Genomic DNA, 25088 nt, shown 5'->3' on the forward strand with positions numbered 1-25088 from the left:
CACCGTTGTCCCGTAATCGATTACATCAAGAATCTGCATTTAAATATACCTTTTATAAATAAAAATTACATAATATTCGTATATTCACGTTATTTCCTGTAATTGCAATCAATTTAATAAGATTTCAAGTGTAACACTCATTCTTTGCATTGAGACATATAATACGGTCATACTGCCGAACATTTCCACTGAACAACCGACAATGCGTTCACTTGCTTTAATTAAAACACGAATGTCGATACTGCACAGTCGTGTAAATGCTTCCATTTGGATCTCGTTGGCTCTGAATTTCATATGAGAGATCTAGCAATATATAAGGTCTTTTCAGGTGTTTTATTTCATGTAATAATACCGATTTAGCTCTAGGAAGAAGGAAGTCGCATGTACAGGGCGGTTATAGGAATACCTGACCCTATATTAGTAAGTTAGTAAGGTTAACTTTAGCTGATCCCGACTGTACTTTTTGATAAATTTATGAGGACAACCGATGCAAATTGTTCTCAAATTATTACAATGATTATTTACTGAATATAACTACTTCTTATAGGTAATAACTTTGTTCCTTTTCATAAAACGTTACTAGAAATTTTTCTGTTTTTTTTAGTAGTTTAGAGTGAAGAGATGAAGCCATCGAAGTAGCTCGGTTCAAGCAAGAATATATTCAGCACCCAATAGAGCGTTGTAGATTTACCATTGACACACAAATAAAAAGAAGTCAGAAAAACATTCATAATTAAATATTTTTTATGTTTAACAAATATTTTCAGTATAAATAGCATATGTAATATATATAAATGAAAACATATAATATAAATATTATGTATATGAATGATATTTTTAGAACTTGTTTTGATCACTAAATACTTTTTTCTATTTTGTTAACCAGTAGATTCGATTCATTATATGTATTTGAATCAAAGCATTATTTTCTTTTTATTGGACTTTACAATCATATCTTTCTTACTGCTTCGTATACTTAAACGTATTTCTTAAATCATATTGAAACAATGTCATAACGTTACCAGCCAACAAACCAACATTGTCCGGTACCTAAAGATACGCTAGCGAGTTTGCGTAGTAAACTGCTAACAAAAACTACAAGTTCCAAGGGTATGCATTACAGTGTAAGTACATCGTGTCTAGATGTAGAAGGTCCATTAGAGCAGGGAAGGATAGCAGCACATGTCGGGGATATGGCTGGCCAAAGATTTAAATCAGAACACTAGATGGCGCATCTTCACAGATTACATAGAATGTGTTTATTTAGGTAAAAAAGACATTGATATAAATGTACACTTTGAAAATCAATACTTGTAGCACTTAGTCTGTCATCTTTGCGTGTTCCCGGTTACATTTGGAGCTGCGACTTCCCGAAGGCCAGGGCCAATCTTTAAAAATCAAAATACTTAAAATACTTAAAGCATGTTGTCAAATAATGTGTAATTTTTAAAATAATAAATTTCCAATGTGCAAAATTTTAATATACATATCTATACAAACGGGGTATAAATCTAGTATGATCAGTTTCAGAAATCAGCTGCAGCGATTTACTAGACTTTACAATTAAATTGATTATAGAAAAAAATAAAACTGTCTCTCATACTCATCTTTCGATGCATCGGGGTGCTGCGAAGATGCAGTACTGAGGGTCATGGTAAAAAAGTAACCTTAGTAAGTCGGCCGTCTGCCTGATATCAACCCTTTTTGAGAATGCTGTTGTTGCCCATCAGCTGCCAAGGTGTTCCTTAATCGCTTCATATGATATTCACCCACTGGAGGATATGGAGTACTCTTATTCTAGGGTGAGACCACATGCCAAGTATATTCCGGCGAAATATCGAAAAGTATAGTCGTATTTTCTTACAACCAAAAGAAACGAAATAAATTGTTTCTGATTGAGAAATATTATACTTAAAGGCTTTAAGGGAGAGTTGCACCAGTAAACTTTGACGTTGACTTTAATCTGCGCGCTGCCGTCGTCAAGACAAAATGGCGTACTTTGCGTTTTTCTGCACAGGTTAAAATTAACATTAAAATTGACTGGTGCAACCCACTGTCTTGTTGAGATCTAAATTGTCGAGTGAAACAATGTAATTACTTTTATGGGCGTTTGCCAAACTTTCTGATTTAATTTACAACGAAAACATTTGTTTTCGTAAGTATCCTGGTTGGTTGGAGAGCCCATTGTGCTCCATAACATACAAAGGAGTAATAAATATTTTATTGTATTTTGAACTTAATACGCAGTTGATTGCATATCAAGTTACTATCCATGGACATCCAATGCCGCGGTAATATTGGCGTATTAGAACTAAATTGGGATAGGTTCATGTGCAGTCGATATTACGTTGTCCGCAAAAGGGTATAAGTGTATATTATTATATATAAAACCTTCCAATAGCAATAGGGGATTGCGCTATGCAGCCTTTTGGGGAATTTTTATGAAAAATCCATTGAAATATGATGTGGCTAAAATTCTTACCAAATTTCGACGTTACACAATTCAAACGGACACAAATATTATTATAATAAACTTACCTTGATATGCAAATTCAGGAAAATATTAAAATTACCTGGAAAATAAAGTTAACATTTTTATATTACATGAAATGAAATAAATTATTCACTTCTAAGAAAACAAGGTAATTGGAATTGAGAGCAATTTAATGTGATATGTTTATACGATAATCATGGTTAAAAAAATGAATGTTTTGATGATTTCCAACATGGGAAACTGGTGGGAAAGGCCTCTTCTTCTTTGTCCAATTTATTTGGGGTCGGGTCTTTTCTGTGATAAGTAAAACTCGATTTTAAAGCATTAACATAACAACATTACCTATGTCCTCTAGGATACACACGACACCATGTCATGCGTTTCCTAAATTACCTACGCAATTTCTTCTCTCTCGGAACAAACATATTTGTTACCAGCCAGTACGCCACTGAGGGACAATGCGAGAAAAAACGCATGAGCGTTGAACTTTGACACATTATAATGTTTGCGGTGAAAATGAGGATTGTTTTTATTCGATTTTTAAAATAATAAAATAGGTTTTTATTTACCATAAATGAACGAAAAAAAAATTACTTTGTTTTCTAAAATATTATATTGATCGCATCCAGTCTTAATAGAATCAATGGCACAGACTTGTTAAATCTGTGAATAACAGATTTAACAAGTCTGTGCCATTGATACACATAGAAATGTGGGTATCCTAGGTATCGAGAGTGATTCATCTTGAATAATCATTATTACCAATTGTTTACTGGTATATTAACTTATTAAAATTGTATCGATACGAAAGAAAATACATTTTCTACACCTTTGATAACGTTTAATTATGAAGACATATCGATTTAAAGATCAAGTATGATATGTTAAGTAGTTGAGGCGTGGAAGTATCACTTTCTACGATAAATTTATCACTTATATTAAGCTTAAAATGTTGGTAATGTTGAGATTCTGAATATATTCATTGCCTATCTCTTGAATGAGCCTATCATACGCAGATACAAATTTGGGAATCGTAATTCATAATGTTTTTTTTATCATGTCATCACACCAATAGTTCCAGAGATTAGCATTCAAACATTCTTTCTTACCCATGTATTAGAAAGACGAGGCGTTTATGATTTAAATATGATGAAACAAAACAAAACTTATGTTTTTTGTCACGGACGGAATTTCGGGAAATGACTGTCATTTACTAACTACCTTGTTATCTGATAACTTACCTTGTTTGTTCTTTTGGTAAGATAATAAGCATTTTTTTTTTGTTGGTTATGTTAAGTGTGCCAATCATTGTAATAGAATTGTATGAGATTTTTGTTATGTATATTTAAAATATTGTATACGAGTACTAGTTTCTCACTCATTCCTGCACGTTTCCGGTTTTCTTCTCGGCTGTGACGCTTGAAATCCGAGGAAGAAAATTGGTTTGGTTCCGATTTTATATGTCAATTTAAGAATGCTGTTGTTGGCTATCGACTCTCTGAATTTTATTAAGATGGAATAATAATACTAACAGACAAGATTGGATAAGGAAAACCTCAATATTAAATTTCCCCGTACTTAGCTCAGCTGACGCTTATTTCTGTAAGGGAATATAAATTTCAGTAATGATTATATACAAAAGTTTTCAAAGAAAGAATGCAGAACAGGATTTCGAAATTTACGGTGAAGTTAGGATATCTCTTTCAGTATCTTTATTATGATTTTGTTCACTTTCGCCAGTTTCGCACTAAGCTAAAACAAACTTCGCTTGTTTGTCTGTATCGGACACCTGAGGTGTAGATTAGTGAGCGAAGTGCGGGTTAGCATTTCACTTCTCACCATCGAATCGATTCGAAACGAGATACAGTGAATTAATCACATTATGCCATTGTGACGGACGCCACGACATTCACACGGCAATGTCATTGGTTCGCTTCACTTCGAATCGATTCGATGGCGAGTAGTGAAATGCTAACCCGAACTAACCACTCAGGTTCTTGGTAAGGTCAAAGGTCGATACTTCGCCCTTTGCCTTCAGCTTATAAAGTAACTATCTCCGAAACATGTAACAAAATCTCTAAGTAATAGGAGCAATCACTATTTTAATTTTAAGGTATTTTTTGCGTATTGCATATTATATATTTTATTATAAGCTAGATACATTAAGTATGGTTGTAAAGAAAAAACCTCACAACCTTACTTAATTCCTTACAACGTATAACAAAATATCATTAGTGATACTCGAGTGAATTTACTAAGGGGTAACATTTTTCATTTCTGTAATATTTTTACTTCATTAAATAGTATAATAAAACCGATAACAAAACAACAAATGTTAAAAACATTATGTTTCATGAATAGAAATTATTAATGAAACATAAAACGTACTTCTAGAACTTTCACAGGCATTTAGAAAGGTTTTACAACGTGAAAATGTGCGAATGTAATGGAATTACGATTACGACATGACCCTAATATTTTGAGGGATAAGTCTAAAATTATGACGTCATCAAAATTAACAATTCAACTTTGTAATTACAATCACCCTTTTATTTTTAGTACCAGTGTGAAAATTGTTGTTGGTTATTATTGCCATTGTTGGTTTGTTAATCCATGGATAAGTTTTAAATAGTTAGTTCACTTGCCCGGTGAACTAGGTAAGCGACAAATGCGACACATGTATGTAAAATAAACACATGTATGTAAAATTGACACGCCGACTTGTCGCTGTCGCTTGGCTAGGACGTCGTCGCGCAGGGGACTTTACACTTTACTATCCATCTCATTTTTATAAATTTCTTTTATTTCTTAGCGAAAATGATTATATAATGGAAAACTATTTAGTAGGTATTATTTCGGGATAAATAGTACCCTATGTGTTGTTCCAGATTATACTTATTCGGTTGCAGGGATGCAAAAAAAATAGCCAATAAAGACGAGGATCGCTTGCAAGTTTAGAATCATGCCACATTGTTCAGTCGCGCTCTGTTGCGACGACGCACTACGTATACGTGTAGCTCCGTTGTGCTCCGTTAGGACACTGATGTGAGTGACATCGAATCTTCATACAATTTCTGTTTTGTTTTGCGTTGTATATCGATGGACGTCAAAATGAACGAGCGCGACTGAGCAATGGGATATGGCTTTTAGCTTGCAAATATATTTTTATGCACGGTACCAGCTATTGTAAGCCAGCTACAAGAATAGGTACCTGAAATTGCTTGCATGTGTTCCCTTTACCTTCAAGATGCCTTTATTTAATTAGGTAATCCCTTTAATTGCTGATTATCTGTTATGTTGATGTTGCGCCCTTTGAAGTGTGGATCGGGCCATTGTTATATAACTGATAATATAAGACTCGTTAAGAACATAGCAACAAACTCTAGAGAGGTTCCGTACCCTCTTTGATGTCATCCTTCGTTTGTCTTGTTAATTATTAAGATTATAATTTGAAAATTAAGTTAAACAATTAAGTATTGATCTTGTACTTGGTTTTCGAAAGCTCCGATATATATAGATAACTCATTAAACAAATAAACAAATATCAACCTGAATGAAAAAAATAGACTTTTCTATATACCTAAGCGAATTAAGAATGCTTTGTGTAGATATTTCTTTATGTAAATCTTCGAAATATTTTTTGGTCTCAATATGAGACTACACATTTTTTTTTATTAGTAGAATCGCGTAACGTGATATTTATATTACTATTTAAATATTACTACAAAAATGATTTTCAGCGTCATTTCTATTTACCTCGCACGTTCATCATTTTTTGCTTTAGTGAAATGAAACTTCCTCAGTAACAAAATCAATTACCCAATGCTTAATAACTTCCCCAGTCTCCTCACGCGCCCCGAATTCCGATCTCGTAATTTCGAAGATAATTAATATCGGCTATTCTTATGATGACTGGGTACAGGGTATTAGTAAAATATATTGGGGCTTACTGGTTTCTCTCTCATCCTTGCGTGTGCTATTTCACTCTCTGCTGTGACGCTCTAATGCCCAAGGTCCGTCTAAAATAGACCTTTAAATTTTGATGATTTAAAGACCCCGCAAAGATAAGAATACACCAGCAAAACCATTCAAAATTGGTTAAAATATATGTGTAACAAGTATAACAAAACCATTGGTCCCATTTTCAAGGACAGAAACGTATTTGCGCATCCTTACCCTCATGTAATAACTCAGCTCTCTAATAAGAGAATAGCTCTTATAAGATCTCTTAGATCTTATAAGAATCTCTCTCTCTCTAGAATAGCTCTTAGAAGATATTTTCAACAATTATATCATCAAGTGTAAGAACTGCTTTCAACATATTAAATATCTTTGAGTGTGATAAAGCGAGTTAGAGATTGTAGAATCAAACGTGTTTTACAATGCCAATACTACTCACGTACAAACCTCGCAAGACCATTGCCACATTTAGCGCTTGTCTACATCTCCTAAACTTCTTTCATCGCAAATTGAAGTAGTTACACCGAAAGCTACAGTTTTATCTGTTTTAAAAGGTTTGAACTATTTAAAAAGGTGTTTTTTTGTGGTTTATGATTTTGTTAAAGACAATTAAGTTTAGTGTTATTGTTAATAATTTGAATATATTATATATATTCCTCAAATTTTAGATATAATATTTTAATGATCTATTTAAAATGCCATTGCACAGGTAATATACGATATATTTGTAGCTATTTTGTGCTAATTTTGTTTTAATTGTTCATTCTACGTTAACAATATATATAGACTTGTGATAACGATCATGTCATTTAGTAAACAGAAGTTTGTCCATTTCTGGAGCTATTAGCTACGAAAGTTTTTCATATTTATTAGCACATAAAAGATAGGACAATAGTAATAGCCCACTAAAGTCTGTAATTAAGACTTAAGGATATTTAATATAGGCTAGTAACTAGCTAATATTAATCTTACCCTTGTAATTATTTAGAAAAAATACGTTTTTAATGGTAGCATTATGTATTTTATAAAACGTCATTGACTATCAGATTTTTTGATAAAATCCTAGGAGAACAGCGTACTTTTGGGATAAAAAGTACTTCTGTGTTAATCCAAGACATCAGCTACTTCAATAATAAACTGACTAACGGACTGCTAACTGGAGGTATTCGATTCCCGATCAGGTCAAGATTGAAAACGATCTTTTTCTGATTGACGTATATATACGTTAAAAATATAGTAGGTGCCGTTGAGTTAGTATCCCGTGTAGTGTAGGTTGATAACGCTAGTGGCTGTACATATTATATAATATTATATATCAACTTCATAGCTTACTCGATATGTGTACACTCATGAACAGTTTCGTATTATCCGTACGTGATATTGAAGCGTAAACAAATCCTTGTAAGTAGGGAAAGTTTGGAGCTAAGTTTAAGTTATCTGCCAATAACAGCACAAGCTGTTTAGAAGCTTTAAAACAAAATAAAGTGGTATGTTTTCTTCTCATGCTTCTTCTTGGTCCGGGTTGTTACCTTTGTACACAACAGATTATGCTAGGACGTTGAAGAACTTAAAAAATATCTATGTTTGTGTTAAATGCCACAAATTATGTAATATTTTCAGTATCAATACATAATCTTACAATTATTGAAATAAATGGTGATGAGGATCCTGGGTTCCAACAATTTATAACTGAGGAAGAAGCAGAAAAGCTCAGATGAGAGAGATGGAAAATATAGACGTTTAGCTGGATTTTGTTTAGGTACTTTTTTCGAAAAATCCACTATTTTTCTATGGAATTTGGTACACAATGCATGAAAAGTGCACGCAAATGTAAAATTGAAATCGGTGAATAAAATTTAATTCAGATTCAGACATTGAAGAGAAGTAGGAAAAATCAACTAAACTTTGAGAAGACTTCGTCGTATGAAAATTTAAGAACTTTGTCAGTATTTTTCGGCTGAAATTGCGAAAGGGAGATTTTGCTCGAGCAAATTTCATCAGGCTTCGAACTGTGGACTTTGAGGCTTAAAACCGTAGTTAATTGTGCAATTACCGCAACGAATTTCATGAAGTATTACAGCTTCAAAAATATATTCGAAATCAAGAGACAAGTATTCAATTAAATACGATATATTTGTATACTGTGGCGATGAATGAAAGCGAGAAAGAATTTTATTCCACAGGATAAATGTCGAATTTACATAAATTACCTTAATACTTTTCCGTCATCGATTTTGTCGAAGAAATTTGGCGATTTGGAAGTATAATAATATTCATAGATATTTTTTGATGAATGTACCAAACCGTACATTGTTATTTTTTAGATGCTGCACTCTCATTTTTCTTCTTCCAAGCGTGTTTGTGAAAGTAGAATAACATAAAAAGATTCAGCTGTTCTTTTACAACTGGCTGCCTGTCTGTTGTCAATCCTCATTTGGGAATGAACAATCAACAAACAAATTGAAAAACTACATATAGTCAAAGTAAATGTAAACAAATACCCTATTTAACTAAAATAGGATCTGTCTATCCCATTTCAAATATGTCAAACTACGCACATTATAGGATTAAACGTATGTGAATAAAAATGTTAATGTCTCATGAAATACTCGCTTCTCTACAAGCACATTTCCTTACTAGTATCGATTAAGGAGAGCTAGTCGGTGTCTGCTTACCATTTAATTAACTACGTTATAAGAAACTTTAGTTGCGTTTTCTTCCACAAAATTACATATTTCACCTTTATTGTGGGAAGTAAATGATATTTATTGTTTTTAATACAACAGTTTTTGTCACGATGAACGATGTTTCTTTTTATGATGTTGCCTGAAGATTGATTTTTTATTCATTTTATTTAATAAAAAATCAATTTATGTTAAGAAAATTAAATAAAATTTTGCTTAATATTGCAAATTGAATTAGATAATTATTTTGTTTTTCTTTTGAGTTGATACAGATTATGCTGGTTTTTTGTTACAAACAACGTGTTTTGTTATTTTATTTCGACATTCAAATAAGATAGTTGACGTTATTTTAGTTAGTTTCAAGTGAAATCAGATACTTTTTTCATGTATTAAAACAATAATATATGACAGTAGGCACAAGTGACGTCACAAATCCCAATGCGTTTTAATACTGAGAAGAAAAAAATACTGAATGTTTGATATTCGTGTTTCATTATGTGAATGCAATTAAGTATACATTTTATTTTATATAAAGGCAACTACCATGTAAAATATAGTATCGTTGAGTTAGTATCCCATAACACACTTTAACACATCCCATACTTTGGGGCTAGCTGAATCTGTGTGATTAGATAGATAAAACCATAGATAAAATTAAAACGTTTTATTTATTTTATACATAGGCAACTACCCTCTTAAACGGTTAATAGTAGGTACGTATATAAATAATAGCAGGTAAAGACTTATTAATTATGCTTTAAATAACAAGAGGAGGCCCCTTACCGTTACCATTTATCACACAATATGTCCCAATCCACCTTAAAAATGATTAAGAGGTTATTATCAATCTTCCGCAATCTTGCTCGTTACAGTAATCGTTGTTTGTGATTATTTTAGAAATTAACTTATTCTAGACATATACAAAAATAACTTTGACTTAATTTTGATTATTGAAATGTTTTAAAAATATTGTCAATTTATCGCACTAATCTATAAGTTAATGTACTTGCTATAAAAGTTTATATGTAAATACTGAAAGCGTAATAAATAAAGGAAGAAAAAGAAATGGGTACAAAAGTGTATGAAATAATTTATCTTGAAAACAAAAAAACCGAATTGTGAACATTGTATATTATTCTGCCCAAATCCATTGCTAATATGGGCACTATTTATCGCAGCATAAAGATTCATGCAGCACAACTTGACATGCGATCGATTGTACTGGTTTTTAGATAACCTAGTTTCTGAGTTCGAAAAGAAATATGATACCTCCTCCCTTCCGGACAAAAATCGCTCCGCAGACGATGTTAGATTTATTACGAGAAACTTTCGACAAACAAGTTTTTGTAATATAATTAAATTACCAAAATTTCATATAACAAATATCTTTTTTTTTATAGTATAGTGGGCAAACGAGCGAGTTAGCTGTAAACAAATACCGCAGCCAACGGACACTGGCAAAACATTACGGGTCACCGGTGCATGGCCGACTTTTTGAGAAAGAGATAAGAGTTACTACTATTATATACTTTATACATTTACTATCTTTCCACTTTCTTGGCAATATAGACAAAGTGGCATCGTTAAGATATTCCGCCCTATTCACACTTCAATAACTCGAGCCCAAAGATGCTCTCCTCAGACCCTTTCCAAGACAACCTTTCAATCTTAATGGCACAAATGAAATTCCACTCCATTTATAATGTTCCCCAAAAGAATATTTTAAATGATTTGGTGTGGAAAATGTTGAGGAAAATCTCTTTGTTTATATACCTATGGTTTAAGCCGCGCACTTAGCATTGTGGTTACCAATTAGAAAATTATTTCACATTTGCACAGTCCGCTAGAGTATTTTATTTATAAAAAAACTATTTTACGTATTGAATATTATACCTAATTGTTTCGAAAGAAAATTAGTTGTATGAAACTGTATATCATTCAAGTAAACCGTAGAATAAGAAAGCCTGAAACATGGAATTTCTGAAGAAAAATCAACTGACATTTTCAGTTACCGGTGTATATATTTTAATGTATTGTTATTGTTTAATGTATAGTTTTACCATGTATTCGACGACTCAGAATTCGAATTAGTAGAGGCAGTCCTCTAGATGGCGGTAGTCGTAAGACATGTCATCGTAAAGGGTGAAATCCAGTACTGCGTTAGTAACGCATTCAATGTCGAATCAGATATAGCTAGTGATAAATATGTAACCAATATAGTTAAAAACAATATAATTTATGATGTGGGTCACGTATTTTACAAGTGCCTGCAATAAATGCATTTATAATTATTATGAAATCGCACGTACTCGTATTGAATTAGTCCTAAAGTAAGTTCGAGACTTGTATTATGCGATACTAATGATGATACTGTTTTATTTACTTAATACATTTGAACATCCAAGAATCAATCTGAGAAAGGTCATTTTCTAACTTGACCTGACCGGGAATAGACCGGACTCCCCCGACGTAGCCTTGTGGCATGGTCACAGTGGTAGAGGAAATATAGACGTCCATATTATCACGCCTGTTTCCCATGGCGGTTGGCAGAGACTAGAGATTTCCACCCACAATACTGATAAATCTCACGCGTTTCCTCTATACTCATCAATCTCTCTATGCATAAATGAGATAAATATAAAATAAGCACTTACGCAATTAGGTCTTATTATTTCCACGGATAAATCACAAGCAGCAAGCTGTGCGTTCATGTCATTGTCAGTTTCCGATATCTTTTCTTTTAACATTTTTTTGCAACGACCACTAATACGGCGGAGATCTAGGGTTGTAACTAACAAGGAGCTTAATGATGTCAAGCCGGCTGTGAAGTCCACTAGCAATAGTGTGGCTACAAAAAGTTGTCTGCCTCTGCTTTTGTTTGTGACTTTGTTCGTGTGAATAAACCGTTTTTTCCTATTACCTAGAGAAGTTCAGGAAAAGAATTTACCATAGACATATTTTTCTATTTCGTTTTTCTTATTCTACTAATACCAAATTTAGTTTTCTACGTTCTTTACGTTTTAGAAATATTCAAACATAATACAGTGAATAGAACAGAACAAAATTCAGAAAAAAACAGTAGGTATTTTTGCTCCCTTACCATCTACTAGAGATCCATACATTGTAACTTGACATGCGTTGTTAGACATACTCATTGTTTTATAAAGAAAATTCCACATACCATCTGAGTTTAGCAATATTATAGGAATCTGCAATTTCTCAGCTTCTTAGCTTGCAAATTTCCATCTAGACGTAGACAAAGTAGCGAGCAAGGAGCGGGGTCAACTTTGAAAAACCGGAAACAACAAAATATCTTGTTTCAAACTAATGATATAAAAGCCGAAGAGCAGCATCTATATAGCATAAAACTGCTAGCTTTTGAAGATTTCGTGAACATCAATCTTTTAGAATTAAGACTATATATCGTTCATTTGCGACAACAGTGTGACATTTATAAATATTCAATTTTTTGTTTTATTGATATTCAAACTCGCGATGTCACGATCTATTTTTCGGTAAAATCGCGGTATTTTTTACTTTAAAAATGGCCGAGTTACGAGAGAATGAGATGCATATATCACTGTATAGCACTATCTCACTCGGCGATGCAGTTAGCATCAAGACTGTGACAGCTCAGTTGTTGTCTGTTGTTACTAGTGTGAAGTGCTCCCGGCTTTCGCCAAAAACGTGACATCACGATAATATCAGCGTTTTTGTGTGAAAAGTAAGTATTTATATAATTTCTTTCTTCTTTCAATAACATGGTACAACTTGTTATCACAGTGTTCGTGAAATTTTTAAAAAATATTAAAATTTTAGGTTATTGATATCACTGTTTTCTTGTAAAAAATATTAATTTCACTGAGATAACTCTTATTGTAACATTGAAGATGATAATTTGATTACACGTTAGCGAAATTTAATTTGGGTTATTTGTAGATGTGCTGATTTTGCCGAATAATTTTAAGTCAGCTTAAATATTTATTTCCGCTTATTACACTGTATGTGCTAATAATATTATTTACAGATGGGGTCGAGGACCAAATTGATGTTAGAGTTAGCAAGAAAAAAAAAAGATGATGATGGTTGCGATGTTGTTTCAAATGATACTCGTAACATGGATTCTTCCGATACTGAAGAGAATGAAATGATCGGTAAGTATGCTTCACGACTATTCCGTATTTTGCGGCTTTAGAAACCACTATCACTGACATCCTACAATAGATAGTCTATTGTATGAAGGATGTCCGTGTATTGGTTTTGCATCGAGAGTAAATTCTTTGATTAAAATATCGGTGTAAACTTTATTACACTTATTCATCGATTTCAGAAAATTCAGAGACAACTCAAAACTATCGCCGCCGTTCTAAATCTACAAGTTCATCGTCCAGTAGTTCTTCCAGTAGCTCCTCGTCATCATCTTTTGTAGAAGGTCGGTAAAACTTAAAAGCTAAGTAACCAAAACAAATTATTTGCAAATTTTGTATCCATTTGTTATTATGTATTCTTTAATTTTCTTGCGCTGATAAGTTTTTGACTGCCTGATAATCTAAAGTGTACCTAAATTTATAACTTTACTAGAATACAAATCATTATCCTCTTATTTATACTTCTTTGCAGATAGCAATGACTCAGTTAAAGATCCAGATTATCAAGAGTTACGTGAAAAATCAAAATTCAGATTTACACTAGCTGAATTTAGTGAAATTCCCATGACATCTGAAAGGAACTCTCAAGAAATAAACCAAAATGAAAACATGTCTACCGTCGCAATAAATGAAAATACACTACCACAAGATTTATTGTATCAGTCAAACACAGCTACAACTGAAAATCAAACTCCAAACTCAAATTAAGTTGAAATAGTTCAGACGTTTACAAAAAAGGGAAAGAAACGGCCAAGACAGGAAAGTAATTGGAAGAAAAATGTTGCTAAAAATTTGAGAAATTGTGGTAAGTCCTATGTATCATCTAAAACTAAAAAAGTAATGCCTGAACGAATACTTAAGCCCCCTTGTAAAGAAACCTGTAAATTTAAATGCCGATCCCTCATTAATGAAACCCAACGCCAAGAAATTCTAAATGATTACTGGAATTTGGGTGATATTGAAAGACAATGGTCATTTATACTTCAGTCTATTGATGAAGTAAAGCCAGTACAACGTTATGTTAGAATTGATGAAAATGGAACTCCAGCACCGAAACGAAACAATAATAATGCATTCTTTTTTACTTTGCAAGGCGTAAAAATAAGGGTTTGCAAGGACTTCTTTCGAAACACTCTGGCAATAAATAACCGACCTATAGAAACTGCACTAAAGAAGAAAAATAAAGATACAAACATCTCTTTAATCAAAGATAAACGTGGGTGTCACTCTAACCATGCCCACGTAGATGACGCACTGAAGAATGGTGCAAAAGGTTTCATTGAAGCTATCCCTAAAATAGAATCTCACTATTTGCGAGCTAATTCAAAAAGACATTGACGGAAGTAAGACTATTTCGGATATTCACAGAGACTATTTAGAACGAAGGCGACTCAGTTCACTCTCAGATTGAACGGCAAGTGAAAAGGCAGTTGAGATCTGGACCTATATATACCCCTGAAGGTTTCATAGGCGCCATAAAAGCTGCCAGAAAGAAATCTACGCCGATTCACGTCAACGAAATCTGTTATAGTGATATTTGCGATTGGAAAGCTGTAATAAGTAAAGTAAATTTCGTGCTTCAAAAGGATGAAGATAAAAATGCCATTAAAATTTCAGAGATAAAAGTGTTTAAGTTCCTGAAAGATGAGCCTGATACATTATACTTCAAAACTTCTTACGCTGAAGAATTCAAAAGAGCTATCATAATAAAAAAGAAGGTTGATTTTAACTTTCCCCTCAAGAAGGCTTTTGACAGAAAACCTGGTTTAGCTGAAAAGAAGAAAGAAGATATATTTTCTCTGCTGAATAGTAATCACATTCCTGAATACTACAGATCATATTTTAAGATAAGGAGTACTTTTTTGTCTGAAGACTGAATTAATATAGTTTTTGTTAAAAGTTTATTATTAGAATTTTTAATTTTGATATGTATTTTTTCATCTTTGATGATTCTGCTAACGTGCCATACATGATTGTGATAATTATTGTAAGATTTTTTTACTAGGCCAAGCTTAGTTATTGATTGACTGTTGAATAAAGACGAAAAGAAGTTATATGTGATTTAAATATGTGCCTTATTTTAATGTCTTAATTGTAATTGAAGATCTCATCATAAATATATTTCTAAGTAAAACTTGTTAAGTACTAGTTACCACTATTTTGATATTTCATATTGCTGTTATATTAAAGAAACATTTTCGATATCAACGTTTTATCATTTCATGACTCAACACGATGTAACTTAGTTTATCATCTTCAACGTTACATTTCATTATAACACATCAAAAATCTTGCATATTTCAGGAAAATGGTGATAAGTTTTCTCTTTTTTTTTTAAACGTATAAATTATGGGTATTCTCTTTGTAAAGATACGATGATTATACATAATTAATTTGTTCATTAGTTAACCTATAATACGTTCTAACAGAGTTAGGTCGTTCGAACAGTATTTAAAAAAATAAGACCGTTCAAAAGTTTAAAAGTTGTTTCCTGTAAAGTTGGGGTTTTTGAGATGTCACATTGTCGTCGCAAGTGAACGATATATATTTATACTGTGGTATCCCACCGGTGGGCAAAGGCCTCCCTTCTGTTTCGCCATTCATTTATTATTATATACCATAACCTAATAATTTTTTTCCCAGAATGAAAACCTAACCTAAATTTACTTTTTTACGTAGCAACAGAATAATCCTATATTAACGAAAACGAATTTCAAAACAATTAAATAATAAAACTATAAATTTTCTATAATGAAATGGAAAATGCTTTTTACAGCAAAACAACGTGTCAGAAAATTTATTTAATATCTGTAGTCTGCAGAGGTTTTTGGAAGAAGGAAGGGGAGGCCTTTGCCCAGCAATGGGACATAAGCAGCAGTGGTAGCCTATATAGGCAAGAATAAAAAAAAAACATTTATAAGGTAAATAAATGGAACGCATGTAAGCATGGAACTGTAGTTGCAAAACAAACCTCTGTGCCGTTGACGTTTAGATAAAATGGGCAAGCGTTTTTCTGCACAGAGGTTGCACCTGAACCTCATCTCAACGTTGACATTAACTTTAATCTGCGCAGAAAAACGCAAAGTAGTAGTGTAAGAAGTGGTGCAACTCGCCGTAATATATTTTCCGGCAAAAGCTAGAGAAGTCAACTAAGCTTGCTAAGTACATGCACCAATAGCGACATAAGTTATTCCAGACTAACTCAAGTAAATGTTATCCTGGTTTCTCGTGTGTTCCTACCGACTCGCGCAAAATTCAGATTACGTTTCAGATTACGCGACGTTACATGAATATTAATTAAAATTAACCGACGAACTAATACTAACAATATGTAATGAATAAATCACTGTACGAGGTTTTCTGTCTTTCTCTTAATGTTATTCTCCCACTGGAAAGCTCAAGACCACAACTTCTGAGAGCAATGAATTGCTTCTATAAATAAAAATGCGGTGTCTGATATTGTATATGTATGTATATGTAGCCTGATTAAATTTCGAGTCTCATATAACGTCAAAACAAAAATGTCTATAAAAAGAAATTACAAATTATAGAAATAAACAGTACTTTTGTACTTAGTTCTTTATTTGAAAGTTTTATGTTTGCACCGATAAGTAGATAGTTTTAAGTAATGGGAAATAGTAAATAAAAAAATATATTTTCATTCATCTGCCATCACTCTCGCACATCGCACTCGGTGTTAACTCAATAAATACGTATTCCCTCAAGAAATTATTCGATAATATTTATAGTATGTTCGATTAGAATATTCGATTTAGGTATTTATAGTATAACAAAATGTGAAAAACTATGATCATTTGTTCATTATTTTATTGTCGATAAAATCAACCACTTAGAAAAATACTCCTTTGTCATGTCACGCAACGCTTTGATAAATTATGATACAATAGAATGGGAATGTGCTTAGACCTACCTAGTAATTACTTTAATGGTCTCCAAATTACGTTTCGCGTATATGTATATTTTTCAAAGTCAATAATGGATTTATAATTCTTCTTGAATAGTTGAACCAGACCGTTATATACATTCATTTTATCAAACTACCATATGGTGTGTATATTTTTATAGTAAATAGAATATGATGAAAATTTACTTAATTTTAAAGTTCATTTTTTAATTCGACCACTGGCTTCGCGGTCCCTGAATGCAAGCTGAATCCAGCGAAGATGAGAGGTAGTAGTAGGTAGTGTAGATTTTGAGGTCATTATAGATTTGAAAATTAATTTAAATTGTGAACAAAATTTACATATTTTCATGTCTTGACAAAATCATGACATTATAAAAATTTGAAACTTAACCTAGATTTTTGGGATAAACATTGAAAGAAATTTTTGCACTAAACCAGATACAACAGATTAATCTTGAATGAAAAATAATCGAAGTAAGCAAAAGTTTTTGTCCAAAGAAAAGTAATTTTCTCTCCTCACATTTCTATCAACCTTTATCAGCGCTCAGTTAAGATTAGAGGATTTAAAACCTACTTAGGAATTTATTGAGGATATTCTCTTAAATTCTAATACGGCAAATTTCGTAGGGAACAAATATCTGGTTAAGCCGTTTCCACCTGTCCCTGGCAGAAGAAGTAAAATTAAGAAGTGCTGGCTTGGTGTCGTAAGGAATAACATGCGTGCCAATGGTCTGACAACAAGGGATGTCGACGACCGTGCGAAGTGGAGACGAAAAAGTCGGTGACGCACCAGTGACCCGTATCGGTTGCCGGTGTCCACGGGCAGCGGTGTTTGCTTACCATCAGGCGACCTGCTTGCTCGTTGCCTACTATACCATAAAAAAGACAGACTTTGTTCTTCAACGGCAGTGGAAGCAATCGGGGTAACGCTCCAAAGAGAGATGTTCTCATTGTCCATTACTCTGCCAGAAGCTGTCGGTAGTTCTCAAAGCATGTAGTCGCCGTGCTATTGGTTCGTCGTTAAAATTGAAATTTCACTCGCTTTACATACATTTTCCTACAAAGTCTGCAAGTCGATCAGGCAGAGCGACGTCTTTGAGAATATTTCCGGAAAATGTGTACTCTGAATATTGCATCGCGTTTCTTGTTCGAAGTTTTCTATTTTCGCAAGTTTTTATTATTATTTGAGTTGTTATTGAAAACAAAAAATAAGCAGATTACATGAACCGTTTTGTTTATAAATAGAGTAAGTAATTTTTTTAAAGTTTTTTTATGACACAATCTCAAAGTTATAAATAACGCCAAAAAATTGTGTAATTACTCAGTTCATAATTCTTTGAGAAATGTCAGAGTTTAGTCAGATATTTATGACATTTAAGTATTAGTAGTCTTTAGAAACTTTTGTCCTTATCTAATAAGTGTTTATACCAAATGATCAAGAAAAATAAAATCTGAACCTCAAACATATAAACCCTTGTACCATACTATACCAAATTATATTATTCTACTCGTGTATCGTGATGTGATTGATTAACGAACGTACAATATAATTTTCGTATATATAATATTTGTTACCCGCGGATAACAATTAATTTTAATACTTATAGTACAGTAGCGCTATCTACTTTTAAAGTATTATTGACTATCAAACTTTTTGCCCAAATCCTATGGGAATCGTGTACTTGTGGAATAAAGGTACTCTATGTGTTAATCCAAGGTATCAGGTACCTCAACACCAAGTTTCATTAACATTGGCCCTGCCGTTTGAGCGTGAAGAACAAAAATACTCACAAACTTTCGTCTTTATAATATTAGTAAAATGGAATTTGTAGGAAGTAGGATAGGATATGTCAATAGAGGCAATTAATTCCAAGCACCCACAATTCGATCTCATCGTGATTGTATATTGTTCTGGTCGCTAAGAGCTCCGCACCTCGTTATACAGGATGCATTCAAAGGAAATTGAACCACCAATTCCATGAATTCAACACGCTGTATTTCCGATACTATATAGACATATTTGGTGATGATAAATTGAACGTTTTGTTATAGTGAAAAATTGGCTTTGAGCTGGTATTTACAACTACAGAGTAATATCAGAAAAAAATATTACAAAAACATAGAAATAGTAGAAAAAATATTTATACTGTGAATAAATTCAGATGATGATGTAACGTAATTATTACAGAGATAAATAATTCTCAATTTTTGACGTGAAAACTTCATTAGCTGCATTGTGCACTTTTTGTGATGGATAAAAAATGTTCAACTCGCGTCAGGACACGAGACCCTGATCGAAAATTTGTAAAACGTCAAAAGTGCACAACGTTAATATTCAAGTTTTCACTTCTGCCGGCACTCCCGGAGTGCAACACGTTTTTTATATAAAATATGTGATTCTTTTAATAATGAAAATTTTAATTTCTACAAATATGAAAATAATATTGCCAACCTAGTGCTGAAAAATGGCCATTGCAAAAGTTAATAGACGTGTGCAAAACCGGTCCATAAATACTCGTATATTCAATATTGCATGTGACGTTTGCCAAACGACTTCGAAGACATTACTATTCGAACTGTGCACTAAAAACTCACTTTCCACGATCACAACTTCAAAAGATATGAAGTAAAAAGTTTTACTAAGTGATATTCAATTTCATAGCTCTTGGTCGAGATTTATGGTTCTTACATACGACGTCGATCGTGCCGGAAAATTGATTTGGACAATGTTGCATGGTCATAACCTTTATTATTGAAATTTTTAAGAAGACCACCTTTCAAAGAAGAAGATATTAGCTTTGTAATTAATTGTAGAAATTTAAACAAATTGATTGAAAGTTAACTTTATTATCTATTGGATAAAAATTGGTTTTATGCAGTCTATATCCAGCGAAAATTTGTCAATAAATGAAAACCTAACGTCTATATAATCAATGAAAATCGTCAAGAAAAAGTCAGACAAACATTCGCATTTCTCACCATGCATATAGACCGTTTATTACAAACCGGAATTTTTTACTTAATTATAATTTATATAACTTCTTCCGCCTATGTATTAATGTTTTACATACAAATGCAGGCATATCAGGGGCGTGCTGTTAGTTACAGTTAGGCAACTATCTATAAACAAAGAAGAAATGCGTGGAAGGCTAGTACTAGCATTACCTATGCATATTTTTGGCTTCGTAAAGTCAGACGTGAGCATGAATAATTATGAAAGTTTTCGTCACCGCAGCGGTGCCTCGCCGCGGTGTTTCAAACTTCCCGGCCGTTCGTGTAGCACTGGGATTAATGAGATTACGATTTATTTAGCAATTTCGTGACCGTTTTGATATTGAGGTCTTTCGTCGTGTTTAATGATTCCAAATGTTATTTTCTTTTGTATTTATTTTCGCTTGCTTTTTCTTTAGCTTTTTGGATTGATGTTACTTGAAATTCTTATAAGATATAATAATGAGACACAATGTGCAAAATAATATATTACCTATGTTCTCATTTGGAAAAAAGTATAGTTACCTACATAAGTTGCTATTTTTAATATTTGATCAGTCAATGTACCATTATGAGTTAGTACTTTCAGAGGAGTAATATAATGCTTAAGTAGGATCGAGAAATAGAAAATTTTGTCTAAAACACAGATATAAGAACATTACAATGTCTGTGGACTAAAACCACAACAAGTATTGATATTTCATTCAAAAACCATGTGATGAATTTCAAGATAAACATGGAGTGAACGAGCTAAATGTAGAATTGTATCATGTACCATGTCGACCCATCAAAGTGTTGGATTCTAAATATCACTTTACATAAATACGCAACAGTCTGTGCCATAAGTCGCTATAGTAATTACAATAATAGCACTGCTGCTGGGACGGGAATATATTTTTTAAATACCAAAGACAACTTACCCACCAAATGTTATATGAAGATGTATGAAGTGATCGGTGCGCTGTTGAAGAAGTAATTTTGTATAAATAGCTTACGGGGCAATCACACATACACAAATGTTTTTTTCTTTAGTCGATAATTTTTCTAAAAATAAAATAACACACTATTAAAAATGATTGTGTGATACTACATTTATAATGGATCAGAATAGTAGTACTAACAATGGTATAAGCGAGGTGGATTGGCCTATATGATTGGGGCGATTACGTGATAGTACATATAAAAAAAATATGTTGTTATTTTTTTTTAAATATAACTCTAAACTTATTATTGAAAACGATGTTATGGTTCTTTAGTGGTGTGACATTTGCATTTTTAAAACGTTCTCTTCCAAGAAGACATGGTATGTTAAATCTATGACTATGAGGTCAATGAAAAGTATCAATCAAGAAAGCGTGACATTTTGGAGAACCCATTTGCCTTGCCGCAGCCGACGCCATTTTGAATTATTCTTTTCCAAGTTTCCGTAATTTTTGTAATAATGGTCTGTACTGAAGTCATACTTTACTTTTAAGTTAGGTAAACGAAATAAATGTTTTAGGTATTTTTTTGAACTTAGCTAACCTACACTTATATCTCTGCTTTTCCTAACTTACTAATATCACAAATGCGCAAGTAAGTTTGTTTTTTAATTTGATACCTCTTCTTGCTTTATCATCTTAAGCATTATTCTTAGAATTTTGCATACTTACCTGTAGTTTGAAGTAGGTACGTAAAAGGTTATAGGGTACTTAATAACTGTTTCTGGGGAAATATACGAGGGCGAATCCGCGAGCAAAGAAAAAGAAAAAATATAACTAATTTATTATTCGGCTATTTCTTTTCATTGAAAACTTTAAATATAAAGTGTAATCGACGGTGACTTATTTTTCTTACAGTATAGCAGAGCTCATTTAGAAGTCATATTTTTCTAAGTAAATACTGAAATACACACTTGTTATTAAGTATAGTTAAACCAACCGTCGATATAAATGATTGTTCCCGTTTTTAATAGATTAATACTTAACAGAATTATTTTTAAGTATAAATCTATACTATTGTTATAAAGAGGTAAGCGTTTGTGGGTTTGCATGTTTGAGGCGGGTAATCTACGAAACTACGGAACCGATTTCAAATATTCTTTCACCATTAGAAAGGTTCATCATCATATAGGCTATATTTTATCTCAAAATTCCTACGGGAGCGAAGCCCCGGGCAACATCTAGTTATTCATATTCCTGTAATAAATTTTAACCTTATTAAATTGATCTAAATTACCCCGATCTGAACTATCTTCGGGAAACACCTTTTTATATTTACTGCTTAATCTGAAACCAAACCCTCATAAATTGGACGACCTCGGGAGATTTTACTTTCTAAACTTACGTGGGTTGGCGAATTGAACGAGTATTTTCTGATAAAAATTTGGTTGAAAATTTTGTATATGAACTCTCTTATATCCGCATGGATCTCATTGGGGACTGTGACACAACGAAGCCTTAAAATTTTGAAGATTCTGTGGTGATCTTGCAACCGTCCGCCTGACTAACGTCAGCTCTCCATGAAAATCTCGCTTTGCTCTCATCAGTCTTTATAAATAGGTACCTATAGCAATTGCAAATGTGACTAAAGTACTCGTGTGATCTCAATAAAAGAATAATATCATTTATAAAGAGCTAGAAAATGTTACTTCTTTATCTATAAATATCTCGATTGCTTCAGAAGTGTCGAGGCATCCTAATGGATACGTCTTCAGAATTACATTGTGGCATCTACGACGTATACGGCTCCTTTTTGTCCCTAGGTTCATAGGTACCTTTTTACGGAGAAGCCATTGTTACGGCGAACAATGTTGCTATGTTGAAAATACTTTCTTAAAAAAATTACGTCATCCTGCATATATATGTTTTATCTTGAGTAGACTCAAGATAAAACATGTATATATGATATGGCTCATACATGGTAGTTTTTATCGACCATCAATTTTTTTCGGCAAAAGAAAACATCGTGAGGAAAACCGGACTCTAGTTGATATATTTATTTTCTAGTGTATGATGCCAGTTCCACACTGTCGAATATGCCGAACTCAGACACATGCCGACGCGATTGCGTGAACATTGCGTAGTTAGTATGACTAAGTACTTTTGCAGTATATAAATACTGCAATGTAAACCTTTCAACTTTGACGTTAATCGTGCAAGCCGCCACCGATAGATAAAATGCAGTACTTTACGTTGTTGTGCGCAAGTTATAGTTATCGATAAAGTTTAGTAGGGATACTGAGGTAGTAAATAATGATTATTACCAACAAATAAATATTAATATCTCAGGCAGTAAACGGACAACAAATCAAAGCGTTTCGTTACTCCTTTTGATGTTTAAGGACCTCTAGCAAATTAATTACCTGTCGCCACATAAACAGAGCCATCCTTGCCGGGTAAATGCCTAAATTACTTTTAAGGCTGTTAGGAGTCAAACCAAATACTTAAGCGTAACAGACTTTTCCTTAGTGTACTCGTATAAGTTCTTTTAGTCACGTAAATATACTTTTATCTATTCTTGTGAAATTCATTCTTAACTTCTTAGCGAGATAGTTAGAACTCGTGAGGTCCAATACCTCGCCTTTGCTAAAGCATTGTGGGATTGTATACGTCTGTGTTGGACAGTCGGAGAGGAACGCAGCGTGGGCAGCTCATTAGATGGTGTATTATATAGTCATCATTTCTGAATAATTGATTTTGAGGCATAGATGAGTTTACGACCAGTACTTGCCCAATTTCTGGCAACTGGACAAATGTACCTCCGCCTTTATCCAGTCATTGGAAAATTTGCATAGAAATTCGTGCGCAATTTGATTCAGCCGTCAAATAGGACGTCCACTGCGCCGCCGGACGGTAACTTGGTTAGCAGGAGACTTGGAGACTGTAAAGCCCAGAGGCTGAAGGTTTATATAAAATTCTGGAGGTAATTATGATGAGGAACATAATAACAAATAAAAAAAGGTGTTATTGACTTAGGGCAGGGCAGCTTTCCTATGAACGTAATAATATGTATGTATAGAAAAGAATAATAAATTAATAAGAATAGAATAGAAAATTCATCTTCTATTTTTTACGATAATCAATTCTAAATACGAGTAGTATATAAAATAAATATCTGCTGTCTACTTGCTTCTTGTGAATGCAACAGAGTGCTTTTGAAAATTCTCTTCGGATATCTCTTTTTTCTTAATCCAAGTAAAAGGGACGAACATAAACCTAATGCGCTTCTCTCATAAATACAGAAAAGATCAAGAATTTCTTGAAAAAGGTACTTATTTTCTAAGGTTTTATTTTAGTTAGGGTTTCTCTAGTGTGGTGTTTAATGTACATAAAATATCACTCTAATTCTGTTCACACAAAATTTGGTAAAGCAATACAGAAAAAAATATTTGTTCCTCTCTGTGAGAGAGAAAATATAAGAACATAATGCATCCTATTTAAATATGTAAGTACTTAATAACGAAATCTTTTAATGGATTTTGGATTTACAATAAATTAGTTTTTAAAAAAATAACTTTTACACTACAAAATAAGCTTGAAATTATATATATATATATATATTGAAATTATCACATAATAAATTAAGTACAAAAATAATTAAAAATCATAAATATAAATATGGAGACATCATTTTAATGTAAAAAATTTTAATTATTTTTACCTGCTTTTTCCCTGAAAGTTGGCAACTCCAGGGCACCTGGTCGGTGTTTCTCAGAATAATTTAACCAGTGGGTGAATAACAGCCGGGATTAAAACTTTAACATTTAAATTTTATTGTAACTCTTAAATATTTGAGCGAGGGGGTTGTTTAATTAAAAAATGAAAAGTTTGCTTGAAATTTTAGCGAAAATTTTACGGAAACGTCACATTTTGAATCATTTAGTTTAATATTTTACATAAAATGAT

General features: G+C 32.7%; 1 protein-coding gene and 1 long non-coding RNA gene across 3 annotated transcripts in view; one reads left to right on the top strand and one right to left on the bottom strand.

The window, feature by feature from the left end:
• The window catches only part of LOC128674459 (dopamine D2-like receptor), a 176104-nt gene that overhangs the window by 69684 nt on the left and 81332 nt on the right, over positions 1-25088 (bottom strand). The gene's annotated exons all lie outside the window — the stretch shown is intronic.
• On the top strand, positions 12798-13596 carry LOC128674464 (uncharacterized). Its single transcript, XR_008405166.2, has 3 exons — positions 12798-12862; positions 13166-13292; positions 13469-13596. It is a non-coding gene; the product is annotated as an uncharacterized LOC128674464 (long non-coding RNA).

The sequence above is a fragment of the Plodia interpunctella genome, chromosome 12 (assembly GCF_027563975.2).
Source record: "Plodia interpunctella isolate USDA-ARS_2022_Savannah chromosome 12, ilPloInte3.2, whole genome shotgun sequence".
Taxonomy (NCBI): domain Eukaryota; kingdom Metazoa; phylum Arthropoda; class Insecta; order Lepidoptera; family Pyralidae; genus Plodia; species Plodia interpunctella.